This window comes from Gopherus evgoodei, chromosome 10 (genome assembly GCF_007399415.2).
Source record: "Gopherus evgoodei ecotype Sinaloan lineage chromosome 10, rGopEvg1_v1.p, whole genome shotgun sequence".
Taxonomy (NCBI): Eukaryota; Metazoa; Chordata; order Testudines; family Testudinidae; genus Gopherus; species Gopherus evgoodei.
In genome coordinates, this window is record NC_044331.1 from 57,104,106 (window position 1) to 57,126,590 (window position 22,485).

At 40.3% G+C, this 22,485-nt stretch overlaps 1 protein-coding gene and 1 long non-coding RNA gene across 10 annotated transcripts in view; both read left to right on the top strand.

Annotated features, from left to right (window-relative positions):
* RBFOX1 (RNA binding fox-1 homolog 1) overlaps positions 1 to 22,485 on the top strand; it is a 2,538,143-nt gene that overhangs the window by 682,554 nt on the left and 1,833,104 nt on the right. The gene's annotated exons all lie outside the window — the stretch shown is intronic.
* On the top strand, positions 1,636 to 21,995 carry LOC115658481. The gene is made up of 3 exons (XR_004002303.1): positions 1,636 to 1,647; positions 2,254 to 2,255; positions 21,890 to 21,995. It is a non-coding gene; the product is annotated as an uncharacterized LOC115658481 (long non-coding RNA).

Consider the following 22,485-nt stretch of genomic DNA (forward strand, 5'->3'; position numbering starts at 1 on the left):
CCGCAGCCTTTCTGCACTGTGTGGGAGGGAAGAGGTAGGAGCTACTTCCAGCCTCAGGGGAGGAGAAGCGGGGAAGGGATGATCTGGCCGATGTCTTTTCAGAGCTCATCTCTTCTTTCTTCTCCTGCTCCACCAGCCCCCAACTGGAAGCAGTTTGTCCCTTCCTGCCTGCACAGTGTCAAAAGGCAGCTAACACCTCCAGGCTGCTGCTGGTCACTGACATAACCCAGCTGCCTCCTGTCCCCCGTCTACAGTGTGGGCAGGAAGGGGTTAAGCATTGGGCACCAGGGGGAACCTGACAGCAGGTGTTTCAGTGAAACCAGCCACAGAGGTAGCTAAGCAGAGGAGGGTGCCTAGGGAACAGAGCAGCTACACACTCCCTGGGGGAAGGATCCAGGATGGGGGTGGGGGAAGGTACAGAGGGTGCTAAGCCCCTGCCTTAGGGGCTGCTGTGGAGTTTGCAGGTTCAGGGTGGGAACAGGCTGGAAGTTGCTCCCTCTCCTTCAGAGCTGACATGCAGCAAGGGTTGCACTGATAGACTCCCAGGGGGATAGGCCTGGCCCCACGTGCTGCAGCCACCAGCCTTGCACACCCACCCCCATCGTCAGCCATTGGACCACCCCACCAGCTGATGAGCAGGGATCCAGCCAGCAGCAGGACCCACCAGTACTGATTGCAGGTGGGCGGAGGGAAGCAGAAAATAGAGGAGAATTTGCCAGTTGTTAAGAAAAAGTCAGGACATCTGCAGGAGAGCTTAAATACTAGTCTGTCCTGTTAAAAACAGGATGTCTGGTCACTCTAGGTTTAGTAAACTTTTTGTTAGTTTTGCATCAAGTGAATTGACTCCCCTTGTCTGTTGATTTCAGTTAATCAGACATATGCCTAGTTGCAAGTCAAAACCCTAACTAGCCCTGGTTTGCTATAACATTCACAAATCTAGTCTGATCTTCAGATTGGTAATGGAAGTCAGAATCAGACAAGATATACCTGGTCTTGGGTTGGTTATTTTACAACAGTTTTGCATGTTAATTAAATCATATTTCTAAACTGATTGTTACTCAGCTAAATCTATTTCAGTAAAACAATATGTTTGCTTCTGTTATAAACAAAACAAATAGCTATCAAAGAACAAGGAGTTTAAGCTTCTAGAGGATTATAGGGTTACAAGGATTAGTCGGCATGGATTTGTCAAAAACAAATCATACCAAACTGACCTAATTTCCTTCTTTGACAGTGTTACTGGCCTACTGGATATTGGGGGGAGCAATAGACATGATGTATATGGATTTTAGTAAGGATTCTGACACAGTTCCACATTATATTCTCATAAACAAATTAGGAAAATGCAGTCTAGGGGAAATTACTATAAGGTCAGTTGACAACTGATTTAAAGATAATACTCAAAGAGTAATTATCAGTGGTTCACTGTCAACTGGGAGGGTGTAACTAGTGGGGGTCCCACAAAGATCAGTCCTGTGTCTGGTGCTATTCAGTACTTTAATTAATGACTTGGATAATGCAGTACAGAGTATGCTTATGAAATGTGCAGATGATACTAAGCTGGGAGGGGTTGCAAGCTCTTTAGAGGACAGGAGTAGAATGCAAAAACACCTTGAAAAACTGGAAAATAGGTATGTCTACACTACAGTATTACTCCGATTTTACAGAATTTGATTTTTGGCAACAGATTGTATAAAGTCGAATGTATGCATCCACAGTAAGCACATTAATTTGGCGGTGTGCATCCATAGTGCCAAGGCTAGCGTCGACTTCCAGAACGTTGCACTGTGGGTAGCTATCCCATAGTTCCTGCAGTCTCCCTCGCCCATTGGAATTCTGGGTTGCGATCCCAATGCCTGAGGGGCAAAAAACATTGTCACTGGTGGTTCTGAGTACATGTCATCAGGCCCCCCTCTCCCTCCCTCCCTCCGTGAAAGCAACGGCAGACAATCATTTTGCGCCTTTTTTCCTGGGTTACCTGTGCAGACGCCATACCTCGGCAAGCATGGAGCCTGCTCAGCTGACCGTCACTGTATGTCTCCTGGGTGCTGGCAGACGTGGGACTGCATTGCTACACAGCAGTGGTTTGTGAATGTCCTACCTCTTTAAATTATCTCTGCTGTTACAATTGAATACATTTTCTCTACCAAGGACAGGCTGAAAAAATAAAATATGTTTGAAGAGAAGAAGAGCTATCTAAGCTAAGTCAAGTTACAAAACAAAAACAAATGAAAAAGTCAGTTTTGAAAAGAGTTGTTGTGTTTGACCATGAGACTTATTTACAGTAGTCCTTTTTAAACAGCTTTACCTGGCTTATGGAAAATCTCACCTCATCTTTGTTACTCTTAAGGTTCTTTCACATCCTGTGATCTTACCTTTTTTTGTGTAGCATATCTTAGAGCTGTATAGGATAGTTGATATTAATAATAAATAGTCATAACAGTTCAAAGACATTCATAACAGATGTTTTTAATTGATTCCCTAAAGTCCAGACATTTTGAGGTAGCAGCATGGATTCACTTCATGTGCTCGTTTAGATCAAAGCAGATGAGCATTCAGTAATGGGACAAAAAAAGTCACAAATATGAGTGCAGTCTAAGTGCAGACATCGCCAATCATAATTTCTGAGCAGCTTGTTTGTTTACATTGAGCAGAGCGTAAATGGTTTAGCTTTTTCCTCCCCAATCTTAGATTGACAGAAACATACCTTAATCTTTACCAGTTGAAGATTTTCTGCATACGGTTTTCAGTTAACCTCTTATATACTTATTGAGCCATCTATATTTCCAGAGGTAGGTGGGGCTTTTGTTTCTAAAACATACCCTGCACATCCTACCATATTTCAGCGTAAAGAATAAAATATGGGCCTGATGTAAGGGGAGTGGATGTGAGCTATCTTTTGAGTTACAAGAGAGACAAAATGCTCAGCCATTGGGGGAAGATGCAGGATTGGGAGGGCAATATAGGTCATTTCAGTAACAAATAAGGGATATTTAATTTCTCTTTAGTTCTACATAGTATGACCACGATTTCTATCATTTTAATTAAGCAGCTACAGTTGTGACACAGCAAAATGATGCCTCATATATATTATCTATCAAAAAGCTATTGGAAATTAGAAACTACTGCTACAACTTCTTGAGTTTGGGTCTGATTTGGGCTCCAGTCCAGGACAGCGTCCCTAGTAAGGAATGCACTTATGCACATCCATAGCATGGACAATGGGACTTTAGCATATGCTTAAAATTAAACACATGATTAGATGCATTTCTGAAACTGAGCATTGGAGAAGTGCTTGACTGTCCACGTTTCTCACTGATTTTGATGGTGTGTTAAGACGAGTTCATGAAGCACTCAGATGTAAAACTCCAAATGACTATTGTTCATGAGATCGTAAGTTGTTTTCAGTAAAACTCATATTTCACAAAATGTGCCATAATCTGAATTTTCTAGAGGATACCTAGCTGACAGAAGATGCTTAGCAATCACTGGGTGACATTTCAACAATGTCATTTGGAGCAGCTTAATAAATTTAGTGGGGAGAGAGCAATTGACAGAACCTCAAGAAACTAAGGCCATTGGCAATTCTATTCCTTCTAGATGACAGGGAGTCTGCCCTCGCTATGTTGTTGTGATGGTCGTAAAGTAGTTTTATGAATAACTGATTTTTCAAGTCACTGGCAATTCTGAAAATAACATAAGAACATAAGGTTCAGAGAAGGGCAACTGAAATGATTAGGGAGTTGGAATGGGTCCCATATGAAGAGAGATTAAAGAGGCTAGGACTTTTCAGCTTGGAAAAGAGGAAACTAAGGGGGGATATGATAGCAGTATATAAAGTCATGAGTAGTGTAGAGAAAGTGAATAAGGAAAAGTTATTTACTTGTTCCCATAATATAAGAACTAGGGGTCACCAAATGAAATTAATGGGCAGCAGGTTTAAGACAAATAAAAGGAAGTTCTTCTTCACACAGCACACAGTCAACCTGTGGAACTCTTTGCCTGAGGAGGTTGTGAAGGGTAGGACTATAACAGTGTTTAAAAGAGAACCTCCATGAATTTATCTAGTTAAGTCCATTAATGGCTATTAGCCAGGATGGGTAAGGAATGGTGTCCCTAGCCTCTGCGTGTCAGAGGGTGGAGATGGGTGGCAGGAGATAGATCACTTGATCATTACCTGTTAGGTTCACTCCCGCTGGGGCACCTGGCATTGGCCACTGTCGGTAGACAGGGTACTGGTCTGGATGGACCTTTGGTCTGACCCAATGTGGCTGTTCTTATGTTCACACTATTCTATACTTGCACAATTATTTTTCTTGCCATTAACCTGTGTATATCTTAAAGTGTTTTTGATGATCTCTCTTGCTGGTTGCATTCTGTGAGATGTCTCTCTCTCTCTCACACAGACATTCACACAGGCTACATGGTCTAAATGTTTGATTATCACATTTCTCAGTGTCTTACTATATATTGATGATTTCTAAGCCTGCCTTTATTCTGTAAGTGCTTTAAATGACAATTGGTGGTAGAAGTGTTAGTTGAAACTCTGTCTCAGCTGAAGTCAAGAGGAGCTGTGCTGTTGACTTAAATAGAACTAGGATTTCTCCCATTGTCTGTGGGAATTCTGAATGAGGAATCACACTAAGAGCTACTGCTGCAACCTTCAGTGTGTGCACTGTGCATTGTATCTCCTGCCGTGCACATGCCAGCTTCAGCCTTTCAGATCTTCCTTTGCTCCCTTTGAAGAGTCTAGAGTCATCATGGCACTAGTTCTCCAATCCCTGGACATCAGTAAGGAAGAATGGGTTTTGTGGCTGGCCCCTGAATGGTTGCCCTCTCTCCCCTTTATGCACCCAGGAAAGACCAACCACAATCTAGCCCTTAATGGTACACAAGTGTGTCTTTTGCAAATAGCTATTTAACACCTTACGTTTCAGATCCTTTGGAAAACAAGCTACTTTGTTCTTCAGTTCTATGATTGACATATACAAATAGACAGTGGCCTAATGGCATAGCTAATAAGTTGAGAAGTGAATTCAGGACATTGGATTCTGAGTCATTAGCAGCTGAGGATGTTCTGTTCCCTTGGCCAGAATGGTGGTTGCACCATTTTCAAAGCTGCAGTACTAGCCAACAAAGCAAAAGGAAAATCAAATAATCTGCAAAACTCTTATTAAATAAGAAAATATTAAATTTGACAAACAAAAGGGGGATTCTGGAGGAATGTTCAGGTGTATCTCAGGAGGAGGAACTGTCTGTGTATGTATGTGTTAGTTTATAATGTTTAATAAATGAAAGCAAAACCAGCTAGCCACATCAGATAGACAGTCTTGGAGAGCTGTACACACAGATCAAGTACAGTCCAGAACAGGGAGTGGTTGTACAACACTGTAATGACATAGCCTGTGTGTCTCAGCCATGACTTGAACAACCTAGGGATGAGAGTCTAGTTCTGTCTCCATATCTGTTGCCTTCCTAATTCTTGGCCTTTTCCCTGAGAGTCACAAAGGTGCCAGATGTGTTTGTGGGTTGCGTGATGTGGAGACCTAATCTAAGGATGGGACTGAAAGCATCAAAATTCCTTTCGTATAGGCCCCTGAACAGCATTCAGCTGATAATTACCAGCCTGGGCTGTTTTCAAAAAATTGACCTCTGATGACAGTCTTTGAATCATGTTACGAGATCTCTTGAGTCATCTAGTTCCCCGTTAAGGGACATTATATTTTTGGTAAATTACATTGAGTAGAGTGGAAACATTTAAAATAATTGTGTGATAACAAGAAAACAAGCACATGCGATACCCCATTTCAGTACCTGTGAATCAATTCATTATACTGCATTTCTAAACATTCTGATAATTTTTTACCAATATGAGAAAATGAGGTGGGGGGTGGGAGAAGTAAAGCAGGTAGAAGTCTTATAGAAGATATAAAAATCATTTTGCTGAAAAATAGTAGCTGCTGTCCTCCTAAATCATTGCTTGTCTGACTCAGAAATCATCCTGTATGACACTGTGCCCCTTTCTCTGTATCTCAACCAGCCTCATCGAGGTTTTAAGTGGATCAAACAGTTAAACAAGGCAGTCTACAGCCATCTCTTGCTGCCAGCAATTTCTTATTCAGAAAATCTTGATCTCATTTATAGAGAGTTAAGCTTCATTCCACATCTCTTGAAGCATTTTTGATTGACAGTTTTAACAAAGCTCCACACCAAAAGTTCTGAACATTTAAATGATCCATCAATGATCAGGTAGAAAAAAAAAATCCTGCTTTACCTAGTGTTGACTGAATATGCATGCACAAGTACCACATGAGTTCCCTTAGCCCAGATACTGCATGACCCCTCAGAGCTATATGACTAGTTCCCTAATCAGACTCTTAATCAGAGCAGAGGAAAACCACTTTTAAAAATCTTACCATAATTTTTGCATATCTGTTTGTGCTTCATTTCTTACTAATAATTATAAATTGGCAAATAATTGATAACAAATCTTGAAAAAATAATAGATTTCCACTCTCCTCCTGTTTGTAAAACACGTGTGGATATTGTGATTTGTCTGAGTTTCATTATTTAAAATTATTCCCCAAATAATTTCTATGAATAATGTTTGCTCTGTAGTTTGTGCATAGGGAGGTCATTATGGCTACTCAATATCTGAAATTAGAGATGTTTTGATTCAATGGGATGGGTCAAATCATTTCATTTAGCCAGTTGATTGGATTAGCACAGCTGACAGAAACAGGTCTCAGGTAAGAATGCTGGTGAGTAAGAATTCCACACTTGCTTGCTACAAATGCTCTGCAATATACAATTAAAAGCTGCTGTTCTGGTGAATATGCCTGCTGATAAACTCCCTTCTAGAGTATTAACTGAAACCAAATAGAAAATAGTGTGTGACTGTGAGGGTGCGGTTTGGCCCCACACTGGTACAGCGGGGGTTAATCCTTCCTTCGTAGTAAAAGAAGCCAGCCTCCTCTCCCCCCCTGCTCTGCAGGGCATGCTGCACCTGGAAGTCAGGTATAAAAGCCTGCAGAGCTGCTCAGTCAGGGCGGACCACTGGAGGGGAAGGAAGCTTGTCACTCTTTCCAGCAGAAGAGTGGTCTGCACACCAGGATGCAGAAGCCAGACACGTCCAGACCCACTGCAGAGGGGAAGCAGATGATGCCATGGATCTAGTAGAATCTGAGGAAGGAGTAGGAAGTGACCCAGGGAGTCCTTAAAGGGGAATGGTGCTAAGACTGTTCAGGCCGGCATGTTTCAGGATTATCCCTGACGGACCAGTGGTGAGAAGATCTTGCCACCAACAGGGCCCTGAGTCGGGACCTGGGGCAGGGGATGGGACCGGGTCCCTCTATCTTGGTCACCCACCTTTGAAAGGGGTGGCCCCACACAGGACTAACTACAGAGGGGTTTAGAACATGGACTTAGGGTTAGAGAGCCTATGTTACCTCCTGCCACCTTGACTTAAGGAGGTATCGAGGTACTAACCCCACTACAGTGACACAGGCCAAGTTAATTTGGTTAATATTTCAAATACACTGTCACTGAAAATGTTTTACTCACTTTTGCTAATAATGTGTTTGTTTAATTAAAAGATTTATATAGGGACTAGATGGCTCAAAACATTAATAATGGAATAGTAATCCTTCTAAATTGCCAGCTCAAATCCTCACCAAGTTATTGCAGACCGGAAGTATTCCTATAATAGGCACCTTTGTAGACAATCTTAACAGATATGCTGTAGGACTGTAAATGAACAACCTTGTTTGTTTGTTTTTTTTTAACCCTAGATGTTGGCTTTCCATGGAAGGATAGAGGCACATTGGTAGAACAGTGAGGAGAAGCTTTCACAGATAACTCATGTTCTATACCTCTTCCATGGCAAACAGAACTATTGTATTCAAGTTCCAAAAAAGGACATGGAAGAATGTAGAACAATTGCTAGAAGTCTAATTGATGTTTCTTGTTCAGGACCCTTTCAGAAATCTGCTTAGAGTGAAAAAATATTTTCTTAGTATTATAAAAATAGGATAAAAAGAGAAAAATTATTAAATGAGTGGCTTGAAGAAGCCATTCCAGAGAAATGAAGAAACACTATGTTAATTTGATGTAAAATGATTTTAAATTATGTCTTATAATCTAGACTAGGTTCTCATATGATAAAAGAGACCTGTGGCACCTTATAGACTAACAGAAGTATTGGAGCATAAGCTTCCATGGGAACCACAGGACTCTTTGTCGCTATTTACAGATCCACACTAACGTGTCTACCCCTCTGATACTTGACACCATGCAAGGCACTGCAATTAGCCATATGGAGTGGAAATCCGTCCACCTCATAAAGAAATTTGCACAAGTACAGACAGATATCATCTTCCTTTCCAAATGCAAACAGATGGACATCATACCAAAAGGACTGAAGGTGAAAAATCCATTGCTATCTACATAGTGCACAGACCACAGTGAGAGACTATGCCATACACTATCAAAGAAACTGAGGAACCACCTGATCAGCATCCAAAAAGCAAACAGGAAAACATCAAAAAAGAGCTCTCCAACCTGGAGACTTTCATAAATAACCAACCTTCCACACAAATTGACTTTACTAAAATAAGGCACAAGGTCTACGTTACACACTTCACCTCTCTACAAAGGAAAAAGGACCATACACTGTCTAAAATCCTACCTTCCACATAGAGCCACAACAGTGGTCCCCCTAACTAACCTCGTTATCTCTAGACTGATTCTTGCCTGCATATTTATACCTGCCTCTGGAAATTTCCACCACATGCCTCTGACAAAGTGGGTATTCACCCACAAAAGCTTATGCGCCAATACTTCTGTTAGTCTATAAGGTGCCACAGGACTCTTTGTCGCTTTTTACAGATCCAGACTAACACGGCTACCCCTCTGATACTTCTCATATGATGTTTTCTTCATAAATAAAACCATGGTCTATTGATTTCCTTTCAATATTCTATAATAAATCTTTCAGCTACTGGTAAATTAGGCTTTTAGTCATTTTTTTATCTACCTTTCAAGGTTTTGCCTACGTGAGAGAGAGAAAGAGAGAGAGAGTGTATATGATTTGTAAAAGCATAGTGCAAATATTTTGAGCCAAATTCAGCCCTCACATGGCCAGGAAGAACTCTTATTTGAGTCAATGGCCGATGGTCAAAGTCAACAGCCCTTATTGCTGTTTATTTTTATAGATTTTCAGATATGCATTATAAACTTCTCTTCTTTTTTAAATTATGTAGCATGCCCTCTGCTGCTATATAACTTATTTAAAAAACTAAACTGATGCTGTTCAGAAATATGTGTTTGAAAGATGATTTGGCTTTCTATTAAACAGTTGATAAAACTGTTGGAGAATCTTCCTCCTAAATCACTGAGTGGCACATTAATCCCATATCTAATGAGGGCAGATTATCCACGTGCCTCCTGCCATCATAAGTAAAGAGAGGCTCAGATATTCTTTCTTAGGTGGACTGGGAGGAAATGATAGCTGTCCATAAAATCTGTTGATGTGCTAACCTTTTCTTATATACTGAATTTTGCCATTCTGTATCAGAATATAGTATTAGATATCCTCTCCTAATCTTCATAGTTAATCACAATGGCCCAGAGTTTTAAAAGTATTTAGGTATTGCTCCTCTCAGTGTTGCAAAGCCTAAGTGATTTCAATGGCAAAGTCCCATTTTCAAAAGTGATAGATACTTAGGAGCAGGACCGTCCCTAGCTATTCTGGGGCCCAACGCAGCCCCCCCCCGCAGAGGGGGTGTGGAGGGCCTCAGGCCTCCGGGGGGGGGGAGGAGGGGCTTGACCCCAGGCCTCCACGGGGGCAGGGGCGGTGCTGGCTTGGGCAGCAGGGGAGAACCTCCCCCCTGCACTCACTGGTGGCATGGCTGGGGCCAGGTCGCTGCACTTCCCGCCGCTGGTGAGAGCAGGTTCAACCCTGCTGCAGTCCTCAGGGGAATGGGGGCAGGCCAGGGGTGGGAAGAGGCAAGGAAGGGGCAGATCAAGGCAGGGGCCTTGGGGAAGAGGCAGGGCAGGGGCTGGAGCAGCACACAGCTGCACAGGGCACCAGGAAATGTGGTGCCCCAAATTTCCTGGTGCCCTACGCAGCTGCGTATTTTGCAAATGGGTAGGGATGGCCCTGTTTAGGAGCCATAGTCCCAATGACTGAGGAGAACAATGCCTAAATATCTTCAAAAATCTGAGTTCACACACTTTAAAAATCATTATACTGTATGGAAACAACACAGAAATGAGCGGGTCTATAACCCAAATATCAGCCAGAGTCCAGCAACTGTTAATAACTGCCATCCAAAGGAATCTCTGGCAGTTCCAAACCTACTGGTGACACCAGTCATAATTGGCTTGTAGTATTGTGTTACTGTTCCCAAGACACATTGCATGGATGTGAAGATGTTACAGCCAAAGCATTTGGTATTATGTCAGAAGTAATGCTGAGGAATCCTTGACCATCCAGTGGGCTGAAAATGACTGATATTGATTAATAAAATATACACAAAATCTGGAGATGGCATTTTTTAAAAAGATATTTAAAAATTCATTGCAGTGTCAAGTTTCATATAAGTTTGATAGTTGTTTTTGTGGCATCGCTTTCCTACATCATTAAGCTAAGCCACAAAGAACTCTTTTTAAGAACCTATGATTACCACAGTTATAGCTGCTAGGGCAACTGTGGATTAAAGGAGTAATTATACAAAATATCTGTGATTTGCTTCAGCTTCATACACGTGGCTGAGTTTGTATTAATGTCTGATATGCAGTTACATACTGTTAAGTATCGGTACTAAAGTATCTGTATTTTACATTACATTTTGAACGTCCATATTTTAAAGATAGATTTCCCAGGTTCTGGTTGCAATACATATTCCAGTTTTGGTAGCCACAAATGTGAGCTGACACCATCTTCATTTGCTGCTGTGTTTAAATATTCTTTTGCTGACAGAAAAGTGTCAACAAACAAGAGTCATCAACTTCACTGAAAAATGGTCCAACCTTTTTATGTGGTACAGTGCCATCTAGACAGATGGGCATGAATGCAAGCAGCCAAGAACCTATAGTGCCTCAACTGTGATTTCAGAGGGTAAAGTTTTCATTCAGGAAGTACTTAACAGATGTCAATCCAGAGTTAATATGCCTATGAATTAAGAGGATGCTCCATTACTAATACCATTCTAGGCTGGATAAACGCCTATGCTGTGATAGCCTTTGACCTGTGGCACCAATGCAGAGGCATTGGGCCTACAATTGAGTACCCATGCCTGCACACATCTGTCTAATCTGCCATACTACCATTAATAGAAGTTTTCTGACTCTAATTTAGTTTCTCGTTTTAGTCTAGTTATTTTCTCTTCTGGTTCTCCTTCCATCTTTCAGTTCAGGTCTTAAATTCATTCTCTTGCTGCTTATTTCATCCTTGTTCATTGTCCAGTGACATGCTCATGTAGGTCAGAGGTTGTGGAGCCTCATAGACGGGTGATGGGATGTTACCCCAATCTTAAGAAGGCATGGGGGTTGTGGGGCAGGAGCAGATGTTGCAGTCAAATAAATGGCTGCAGTGGATAATATGGGTACACAGACCCCACAATCCCTACCACAGAGGCCACATACTCAAAGTTTTGCTGTGGATAGAATATCAAGGTTGGAAGGGACCTCATGAGGTCATCTAGTCCAATCCCCTGCTCAAAGCAGGGCCAATTCCCAGACAGATACCTAAATGGCCCCCTCAAGGATTGAGCTCACAACTCTGGGTTTAAGCAGGCCAATGCTCAAATCACTGAGCTATCTTTCCCCCCATACCATAAGAGAGGCACAGTGATGCAGTGTAAAGAGGCAGAGATATATATCCTATGGATGGGCCCTCTCTTAGATTAATAGTGATAAAATATAGGTCCTATTGGATACCATTAGAAATAGGACAATTTTGCAATTATTTCCAGATAACTTCTATTTTAAGGGAATTTTTTAAAAATACCTTAAAGCAACTTTGAAACTGCCTGAGTGTCTGTGCTTTCAAGTAGGATCTGGACATCATTCCTTACCAGTTTAATGAGGTTTGGCATCTAGTAGGACAAGCAGTGCTTAAAAATTACAACTCCACAGAGACAGAACACAGTCATGTTCACTGAATGGAAACACTGAACAATTGCAAGTATATCTACAATTATTTTTAATTGTATTTCTGCATTTATCTGCGATAAACAGGCCAGATCCTCAGTGGGTGAAAGTGGAGCTATGCCAGTTTACAGCAGTTGAAGATTTGGCTCTTGTTTAGATTACTAAGAGTATAACAACAAATTGTTGCAGTTCTCTCTTTTAATCCTTAGAATGGGGTCACTCCATGTGACAGCTTGCTTAAATGTCCAGCCGAAGCCAATATTATCTAGATTTCCAAAGACGAAATGTGAGCCTGAAGTGTGTCCACACCAGAGAAAAAAACACACTGTACCCATATCCAAATGCTCAAAGTACGCTATTTGCTGTTTGGTGAAATACATTTTTTAGTGGACTGAGGTCATATGGTAAAAGAACATAACCCCAGAGCAGGGAATAGCAGCCGATCAAGCTGTCACAGCACATTATCTCTTTCAACTATTACAGCACCAGGCACTATAAAGTATCTGGCACTATGACTGTGCTTGAAAGATAGTGAAAAAGGTATTCTGTTGATGATGAAATAGCTGTTGGCCAAAATGGCCATATTCCAACTGAGGAAGACTTGTTCCTATTAATTGACATCCAACCTACTTCATTGGCCTAATGCAAAATGTTGACAACCTACATGAAATGATCATCCTTCTAAAGGAAATTAATATGAAGTATGCAATCAAGCAAAGCACGTAGAGTTCTATACCGAATGGTTTGCTCTGCTGCTATGACTGCTGAGTGCTATTTTAGACAAGTGCTCTCCCTTAAGACTTGCTTTCATAGCACCATCATGCAGAAGAAATCAAAAATTTGATATTACTTTCAACGTATACTAATTGGCTGTTAGCAATCCACCTAATGGATTAATGGTGATATAATTTTATCCATCGTGTCTGACAGAGCTGTTAAAGGGAAAAGAGATGTTACTAAACTACTATAAATAAAAATCTCTCTAGAAAGCGTTGTTGGTAAATAAACCTCTGTAACTATTTTTTTTTCTGAATTTAGGTTTGGGTGGCATATGACAAAAATGCTTTTCACATTGAACAATACTTTTTAAGATTACCTTTTATTTACCTAGTCAATTATGATTTAATATGTATATAGATTTCCCTTTGGTACATTATCCCAAAGGATCACAAAGCCCTTTAAAACTAAGAGGCTAATGATACACAGGGAATGTTAAATCCATAATTGAAATGCAACCTTCTATGGAATAAAACAAGACAACTGCTTAACAGTGCACAGTAATGCTGTTCTGCAGTTAGTACATGAAGTGTAGAATATTGTATCCAACTGTAACTAGAAGAGAAATTTTAGGTAGGTGGAATGTAATTTAGCCAGGATGCTGCAGTTAATATTACCTCTACTTTGTCATAAAGTACCATGGGACCTTTAATGATGGCTAGTGATACAAAACTCAGATTTGCTTTATTATTACTATTATTAATCAGGTTTATTGGACCAACCAAAAATGGGGTCCATTGTGCTAGGCACTCTATAAACATAGAGTGGCATACAGTCCTTGCCATGAAGAGCTTACAGTCTAATACGTGAGACAGACACAGGGTCAGGGAAAGGGGTCTAACACACAAGCACAGTGAAAAATGTGATGGTGGCAAACATCATGTTAGGTCCATGGTGGGTTTTTTTGTTGTTGTTTTTTTGGGAGGGGTTGTTTGTTTTGTGGGGGAGTGCTTAATTGAGGGGAGAGATTAAGCTAAATGTAAAACAAAGTGAAGGGAGTGGGGGATGTTGAACAGAAGTGGAGGAGGTGACAAATCAGGGGAGAAGAGCGTGAGAGGGGTAGAAGAATAAGTGGGTGGAGTGGAACCAAGCTGAAGAGACTCTGAGGGGCGGGTAGGGAAAGGGTTGGAGCAAACAGCCAATCCGCACAGTCAGAGAAAGTTCATACAAGACTGTAGAAAGTTGTCTGAATGTCCAAAGGTCCTTACTTGGGCTGCTTCCGCAGAAGATCCTTCTGGTTGGGGTTTCTGGATGATTCTTCTCTGCTGTTTTCCTATTTCAAAAGATGACAGCTCTTGAGTTACAGTGACTTTAAACAGACATTGTTTCCATTATGACTCAGAATAAAAATGCCACCTACTGAATCATCTGTATAACTTTTAGCAGCATCTAGGTATTCAATGCGAGATATTTCATCCACTAATGACAGCAGCAAAACCTCTTAGTTTGCTAGATCTGACAAGATCATAACACAAGATAGTATAACTGCATGATTTTAGGGGTGATGCACAGAATGTTTTCTGGGTTTTTTTTCTTTTGTTCATATTAGGTGGAATTTAGAAAAGTCAATTTATGACAAAATCAGTCAACATTCTTTGATGTTAACCTCATTTTGTTGGTAGAAAAACTGATCCATCTGCTTAAGGAATGGAGAAAGGAATGATTTTTAATCATTTGTAATGTATAGAAATTGGCTTCAGCCCTCTAGTGGTGCTGCCTGTGTTCTATGTTTAGAACCCTGCCAGAGCATCAGTTACATTGACTTAGGTGCTGTCCACACTGGCGCTGTCAGTAGGAGACGCTCTCCTGCTGCCATGGCTTTTGCCTCTCGTGGAGGTGGAGTGATTATGCTGATGGGGGAGCACTCTTCTGTTGACGTAGTGCATCTTCCCCAGATGTGCTGCATCAGTGCAGCTGTGCTGATGTAGGACCTTAGTGTAGACTTGCCAGGAGTGACTCAGGCTCACAAGGCTCAGGCTCTGGGGCTAAAAACCTCAGTGCATTCGTTCCTGCTTGGGCTAGAGCCTGGCCTCGGAGACCCTTCACTCTCACCGGGTTTCAGAGACCAGGTTCCAGTCCGAGCAAAAACAGCTATACTGCTATTTTTATCCTGAGTTATTTAACATGGGGCCTGAGACTCAGCACTGCAGATTTTTCTTTGCAGTAGGGTGACCAGATGTCCTGATTTTATAGGGAGAGTCCTGATTTTTTAGTCTTTTTCTTTTATAGGCTCCTATTACCCAACAGTCCCTGTCCTGATTTTTCACACTTGCTGTCTGGTCACCCTACTTTGCAGTGTTGATGTACCCTGAGAAGCTTCAGGAAAATAATCCACCTTTTCCATTTGTATTTGGCAAACACTGATTCTCTCCCTCTCTGCTCTCCTACTTGTGGAGCACAAATCAACTTGTTCTTCCTTTGCTGCCTTCTGTATTGTTATAAACATTGCTGGAATGTCTGACCTACTATGCAGGACAACAATAGTAGCTGACCAAATAGCTTTAGAAGGCCATTAGTGATTACAAACCTGTATGTTGTTCCTTGAATTGTGGATAGAGAATGGGATGTCAGTGTTTGAGGCAAGATGTCCACTAATTGATTGTTCGTTATTTTTTGGTAAGGGTCTCAGAGGCCTTTGGCTATAAGGCATCTAAAAGAGTAAAATTATTTTAAAGTACACATTTAGTGTGTATTTCCAAATGTATTGAAACTAATTAACAAAAGAAAGAGAAATAAGCTCTCTTAGAAAATGTTAATTAATACTTCAAAAAAAAAACTTCTTTGTCAATTTATTCCACTTCTCTTTTTCAACAAGTTAAATCACACAGCGTAAATGCTGTTGTCCTCCTGAGCCTTGACAATGGATCCTCAAATTCAAAGGTGACTGTAGTCTAGTGGTCTGAAAACAGGGCTAAGAGAGAGGAACTCCTGAAATCTAATCCAAGTCTTGAGAATGGCTCGCTCTTTCCTTGAACACTTTCCCCAGTTTCTGCAAAAAAAAAAAATATATATATATATAAATATTTGTGTTAAAAGATAGTTGTGAACTTTAATTAGTTGGGCCCAGTACTAAAAACCCTTAGTTCTGTGAGTAACTGACTCATTTGAATAGTCTTATTGCAGAACAAGACAGGTCATGACTTCCTGTCACCTATTTTGTCTAGTAGGCTACATTCTCTGTATGAAATAAAGTCTCATGTTAAAAATTAAATCTTGTAAAGTTTGAGTCAATTTAACAAACAACAAACTAGCAGATTTTTAAAAGGCATGATGCAGTAAGAGAAAGAGAGTGCTATTAAAGATATGACATTTTTCCACACTAGTGCTTGAAGAGTTGCATTATTGTAACTGAAGATATCACTGTAATACTATGCATGTTGAATGCAAGAATCATGATCAGGAGATAGAGTCTACTAAAAAGAAATAGGCAGAAATAAATCAAGAGTCTTTGATATCCACAAAATGAAAGCAGTGTTATCAGAGCAATAAAATACCAGATAAATGATAAAACAGGTAGACAGAATTGCTGAGAAGTTTGATGGGAGAGGCTTCATAAATATACCAACTGGAAAGGCATTGCAGATCCTTACAACAGGATGATCATCTGCAAACCCAGGCTTAAAACAAAACAATCTTGGGAAAAGTTGGAGCAAGAAACTAAGAATCAGGACCTTCTGACTCTTCCACATGCTCATTCTGTAACCTTTAGCAAGACAGTTAAGGTAGGATGTCAGTTAAATAATTCACTTATTTAACTCTTTTGATGCTTAATGGTTGTAAAGCTCTTTGAAATCCCAGATGAAAGGTACTCTAAATGTATTGTATCATCATTATTACCCTTTACTATTTACTACCCTTAAAAACTCCAGCAATGACCATGAAAACAAAAGGGAGGAAATTACTATTAATAATAATTTAGATAACTTGCTACTTCCAAAAGCAGTCCAGAAATGGTTTTAGTTTTCAATGCATGAAAGGAGATATCCCTATAATGTAGGTTATATCAAGGGTAAAATAAAGGGTCAGGTGACTAACAGGTTGGATTTGAAAAGAGCAGAAGAATTAAGAATCAGATTTTCAACCTGAGGATTTATTTTTGATAGAATGAGCTAAGAAAATCTATTTAGCCACTCTATGTGCTTCACTGATTACTGGAAAGCTTTTGTCTGTACCTGTCATACACATACTGTAAATAGATACTGATGCTTAATATGAGTTTCTCAGCTCACATAATATATTAGAACAGAATTTGTACAAAAGTCAGAAGTCAAAGCTTCAGAATGAATGGTATACTTGTTTGAGATTGGAAAAGGCCTTTGACAGGACTTCATTCACATAGCAAGACTCAATTCTTTCTTTTTATAAGATGATAATGAGAAAAGATTTCCATCTCTGTGCAGATGGAGTCAAAAATAGGGACCAGCCAATTAGTTTGGAATAGTTATTTTTCCTCTGAATTACAAATTGGCCAAAATCAGAACATCAAATGCATTTTTATATGAAACTTCAAATCTGAACCTGACTCTACGCTTTTCTTTGAGTTGGATTCAAAACCAAAAGATCTTTTATTCCATTTCCATTTGAAATATACCTGAAGTCTTGTGAAATCACGTATCTGAGGAGACTTCTACCATTTGGTGCTTAATTCTTACCTGAACACCTTTACCAAGATTTAAACACTATTAAATCTGAACCTAAATTCTAGTTAAGCTCTGTAATATTCCAAGGGAGGCTGTGGAATCCCTATCATTGGAGGGTTTTAAAAACAGATTAGACAAACACCTGTCAGGAATCATCTAGATTTACTTGGTCCTGCCACAGCACAGGGAGCTGGACTTGATGACCTCTCAAGGTCACTTCCAGTTGTACATTTCTATGATTCTGGGGTAATGCATAGTCTAACCCCCTGAATAAGAGACTCCTTGTCCTCTTGTACAGAGTCTCAAGCAAGAATGGACTCATTGTTTTACCTACCATTGGGCATGATTCCAGTTTGTAGGTTGCAGGTCACAGCTCCCCAGCACATCAGGGGCCTCACTAAACATGGCTGACTGAAACTTGCCAGAGACAATGCTGCTTTTGTCCCTTCCAGGCTCAGTTCTGCTACCACAAATGTATCCAGCCTAGTCTGAATCTGATTAATCTTGTCCACAAAACTAATTGCAGTAAGAAATGTTTGACTCTCTTTCCAAGCAAAGGAGTCCAGATTCACCAGCTGGGTTGGGTAAGATTCCATTGATTTGGCTCGGTAAACAAAATAGTGGCAGAACAGAGCTTTGCCTGTACAACAGTATAAGGTTTGAAATGCGCTCTGAGCTGGTCATGGTAAGAGTCTGACATAATCTCTGTCACCTGTATATACTAAAGTGACACATACAAAGAGTTTACAGGAATCACTGCATCATTGATAAAGAAAACAGTTGACTGTTATGCTCTATGAGGCTATTAATATTGTGGTTTGATTTCTGTATAGAATTCTCTCTGTGAGAAACCTAAAACCCAAAGGAATGGGTGCAAACTTGAGTTCTGACTAGAAGAGATGACAGTCTGACCGTAATGGAGGTGTAATCCTCATGTCCCCAATATCAATTTAAAACCAACTTCTAAGGTGGACCCACACTTCTAGAAATTACTTGAAATAACCTTGAACCATCCCATGATTGTCTGGTAGCCATTATATCTCTAGTTTTCACATAAGAGCTATCCTGCACATGGACATTAAAGTTACCCAGCATGACAGTTGTGACTGGAAACCAGGACTCCTGACTTCCAGCCCTGTACTTCAATCACTAGACCACACTTCACAATTTTATGATACAGTGTGGCTAATCCGCATAGACATATCTCTCACGTACTTCAGAGTGTAGTAGATAAATTGATAATGGATATAGGACAGGAGGTAAATGGAATGCAAGAGTACTCAGCAACCAAATGAATTGGATTGGGGCAGATATTAAAATGAATGAGGTCTTTATGATTGAGAGAGCTTATCTTGAAAGCATCTGCTGCAGAGGAGTCTGTATATCTGTGGACACCGAGAAGATAGCAAAGATATTGAACACAAAAGGCTGAATCAAACTGCAAAGTTGGTCTGAAAATTGCAATTAGTGTATATTCAGAGAGTGTCACTTTCCCTAAATAGCCACTAGAGGAATAAGGCACACTGCCAAAGAAGTCAGCAAGCAGAGTTTTTGCACTGATCTCACATATTTATACAGGGTCATTTATACCATCTGCTTTACAGCTGTCTTTTTCAGGGAAGAAATGTGAACACCTGGAGATATCAGTGTTTGAAAGACTGTTTAGAGGAGAAACACCTTTTGCCTCATTCAAAAACCATGAAAAGAAAGAACCTTGATATCTCGGAAACTGACGTTTGGTAATGAGAAGGCGGGAAATAGTGGAATCATACTTTTCTCCTTGGAGTTACTCTTCTGCTGGTGGGGGGGGGGAAGGAATGTGAAGAGTAATAATGTGTCTAAATCCCCCTGTTTACTAAGTGCAACTGGCTGTTCCAAAGTAACATAATGAAATTGTGATCACTGATCATTAAAAAGCAAAACCAACAAAATGGTATCACTCATCAGCAAATAGCTGTTAAAAAATCAAGTTAATAGTGCATAACGGGCCAAAAAAACCCAATCTTCTGAGTTATCTTCCTTTATGTGATCATTCAGAGTATATCTACAGTGGTGGTATTACAGGCAAAGTTATTACACTCAAGATTTTTTTGAAAAGTGTGAGGTCTTTTTTGTGTCTTCCTCCCCCAATTATTGTACATGCCCTGATAGGAAGATAAGTCAGGGAATGTGACCATATTGATTCATAATGAGCAGAACATTCTCTACCAATAGGAAACATTTTGTTCAGCACTCCTTTTCTCAATATTATTGTTACGATAAAACATGCATATAGTGGTGTAGATTTACTGGGCACTTTTCACACATACACACTTTGGATATCCTCTGCCCTAAACAACTTAGAATCTAAACAATACAAGAGAAAAGAACAAATAGAATATAGACTGTGTGTCTGTGTGCAGTGGAAGCGGATGAATTTTGAAGCGTGGGGGAAGGTAAACATCAGTTCTGTGATAGCAATACTGAATGTGCTTCAGATATTAGGTTGTCATTTTTTAAGCTTCTTTAGGTAATGTACCAGATTCTGAATTAGTTTGACTATGATGAGATTGGCAGAGTACAGAAAGTGCTAAGGAAACATAGTAATGTCTGGACTGAGAATGATCCTAAATCAGCTGACATATGGGTGTATTTGAAATATACTGTACAGATCAAGACTTTAATTTTATAGAAGAGTTGCTTGTTTGTTCAGCTACTTCCAGAGGCCCTGTCACCCTGACAACTATTAGTCTTGAAACAGAAAATTACAGCTCTGACTAGGATTGATATTTCAGTGAGTTTGAAAAATTGTTGTGAGGAGTAGTTTCCCGAACAATACATGTATTTATGGCTATGTCTGGAAATGAGATCTTAAGACCATTTCTTGGCCCAGAGAAGATTTTCAAAAGCACACTTGGTAATTATGTGCCTAACTCTGATTGGAAGTGCTGATTTATTTAGTCTGCAACTTTGATAACTCAAAATGTATGGATGCTGTAACGCCCAACCCTATGTCTGTGTTTCCTGTGGTGGTTTCCTTTTTTCACATCATATGCAATAATTGTCCAATAGTACTAAATCTAAATAGATGCAGTCACTGTATTCTGTTTTAAAAATGTCTGATTATTTAAAACATATCACTAGGATACAATACATGACAAAGAACCCTGCTCTAAAAAATATAGGTTTACAACAGTTTTTAACCTTTAATTATGTGTTTTAATAAATGGATTTTCCAACTGAAAATCCTGCAGTGTTCAATCATATATCCCACTGAGTGCTGGCAGAAATAGTAAGGACTTCTTCACAAAACTGGCTTTAGTGTAGTCAGGGATGGGGCCCCATTGTGGTAGGCACTGTACACACACACCACAGAAAGATGGTCCCTGCCTATGAGATCTTAAAGTCTAAGTTTATGGAAAGAAACAACAGACAGATACAACATACGGACAGGGAGAGCATGAAGTACCAAGTTTGATTATGTAGTGTTGTTGTAGCTATGTTGGTCCCAGGATATTAGAGAGACAAGGTGGGTGAGGATATCTTTCATTGGACCAGCATTTCCCAGACCTGAAAAAGAGTTCTGTGTGGCTTGAAAGCTTGTTTCTCTCACCAAGAGAAGTTGGTACAATACAAGGTGATTATCACATTATAAACAATGGTCACAGCACACCAACTGCCTTGCCAAATGTTTTTTAGGTATAACAGCAGAAGCTAGTGTGACATGTGAGATCTTAGAAGTGGAGAAACTTCAAAGACTATTATATTGAGATGTGCAAGACTCTGTGGGCACATGGGATAGTCATAGCCTATTGTGTTACTTGCTATCTGAGTGGGTTTCCTATGGAATTTGAAATCACTGGTGGGTAATTCATGCAGAATACCAATGAAGGTTATGCAGATACCCAAACCTTTGATGGGAGAAGGGCCATTGACTGATTTGCTTATTTCAGGAGGCCTGAAGAATAAGGCCCCAAACTGTGAAAAGAGCCAGCCAGACCTGACTCAAAGGAAGACTTGCTCTGGAATGAAGAACTGAAAAATTTGTGTATGGCCCTACTAGGATCCAAGAAAGATTTGGCTAGAGACTTAAGTGGATGCTCTTGAGGAGACCACAGAGTGGGCAGAGGTGCAGTCAACCCCAGAACTGTGACAGTGCGTTCCTGGGGATTCTGGTCAGTGCATACACAAGCAAAAATTGGATTGATGGACAATAAAGGTTGGTGCTGTTGGTGAAATGGTCAATGGTAGGATATCATATATCAGATGGTAGGTGGGTCCAGGAGTGGTCTACACATGGGCGGGGGGAATTGATCTAAATAACGTAGCTGAAGTCGAAGTACTTAGATCTACTAACCATGGTGTCTTCACAGCGGTAAGTCGACAGCTGACGCTCTCCTGTCAACTCCGCCTGTGTCTCTCGCCCCAGTGGAGTACCAGAGTCAACGGGAGAGTGCTCAGCGGTTGATTTATCGCATCTAGACTAGACACGATAAATTGACCCCTGCTGGATTAATCCCTGCCTGTCGATCCATCGGGTAATGTAGACAAGCGCCATGAAAGGCGTCGAAAGCTAAGACAAATAGCTGACGTTTTATTTGATGGAAAAGGTTACAATAATGAGTGAATCTTTTCCAGCATTTTGCCCTGATCTCTTAAAGGGAATGTTAAGTTAAATTTTATTTAGGATGCTATCTTGTGCACTCTTTATTCAGGCAAATTTTCTTAAAGGGAGCTTTGTCAACACAGGGAGTAAAGAATGCAGAAAAGGATGGTGAGCAGGTGTCTTTCCTAACCTACATCAAAACAACATCCATGTGCTCTGCAGAGGCCAAATTTATTGCTGGTGTTTGGTATTATTAACACAGAAACTAACAATAAGAAAACATGAAGTTCAGTGTAAGTCTCTTCCCAAGCTTGGAAGGATTTCCTAGGA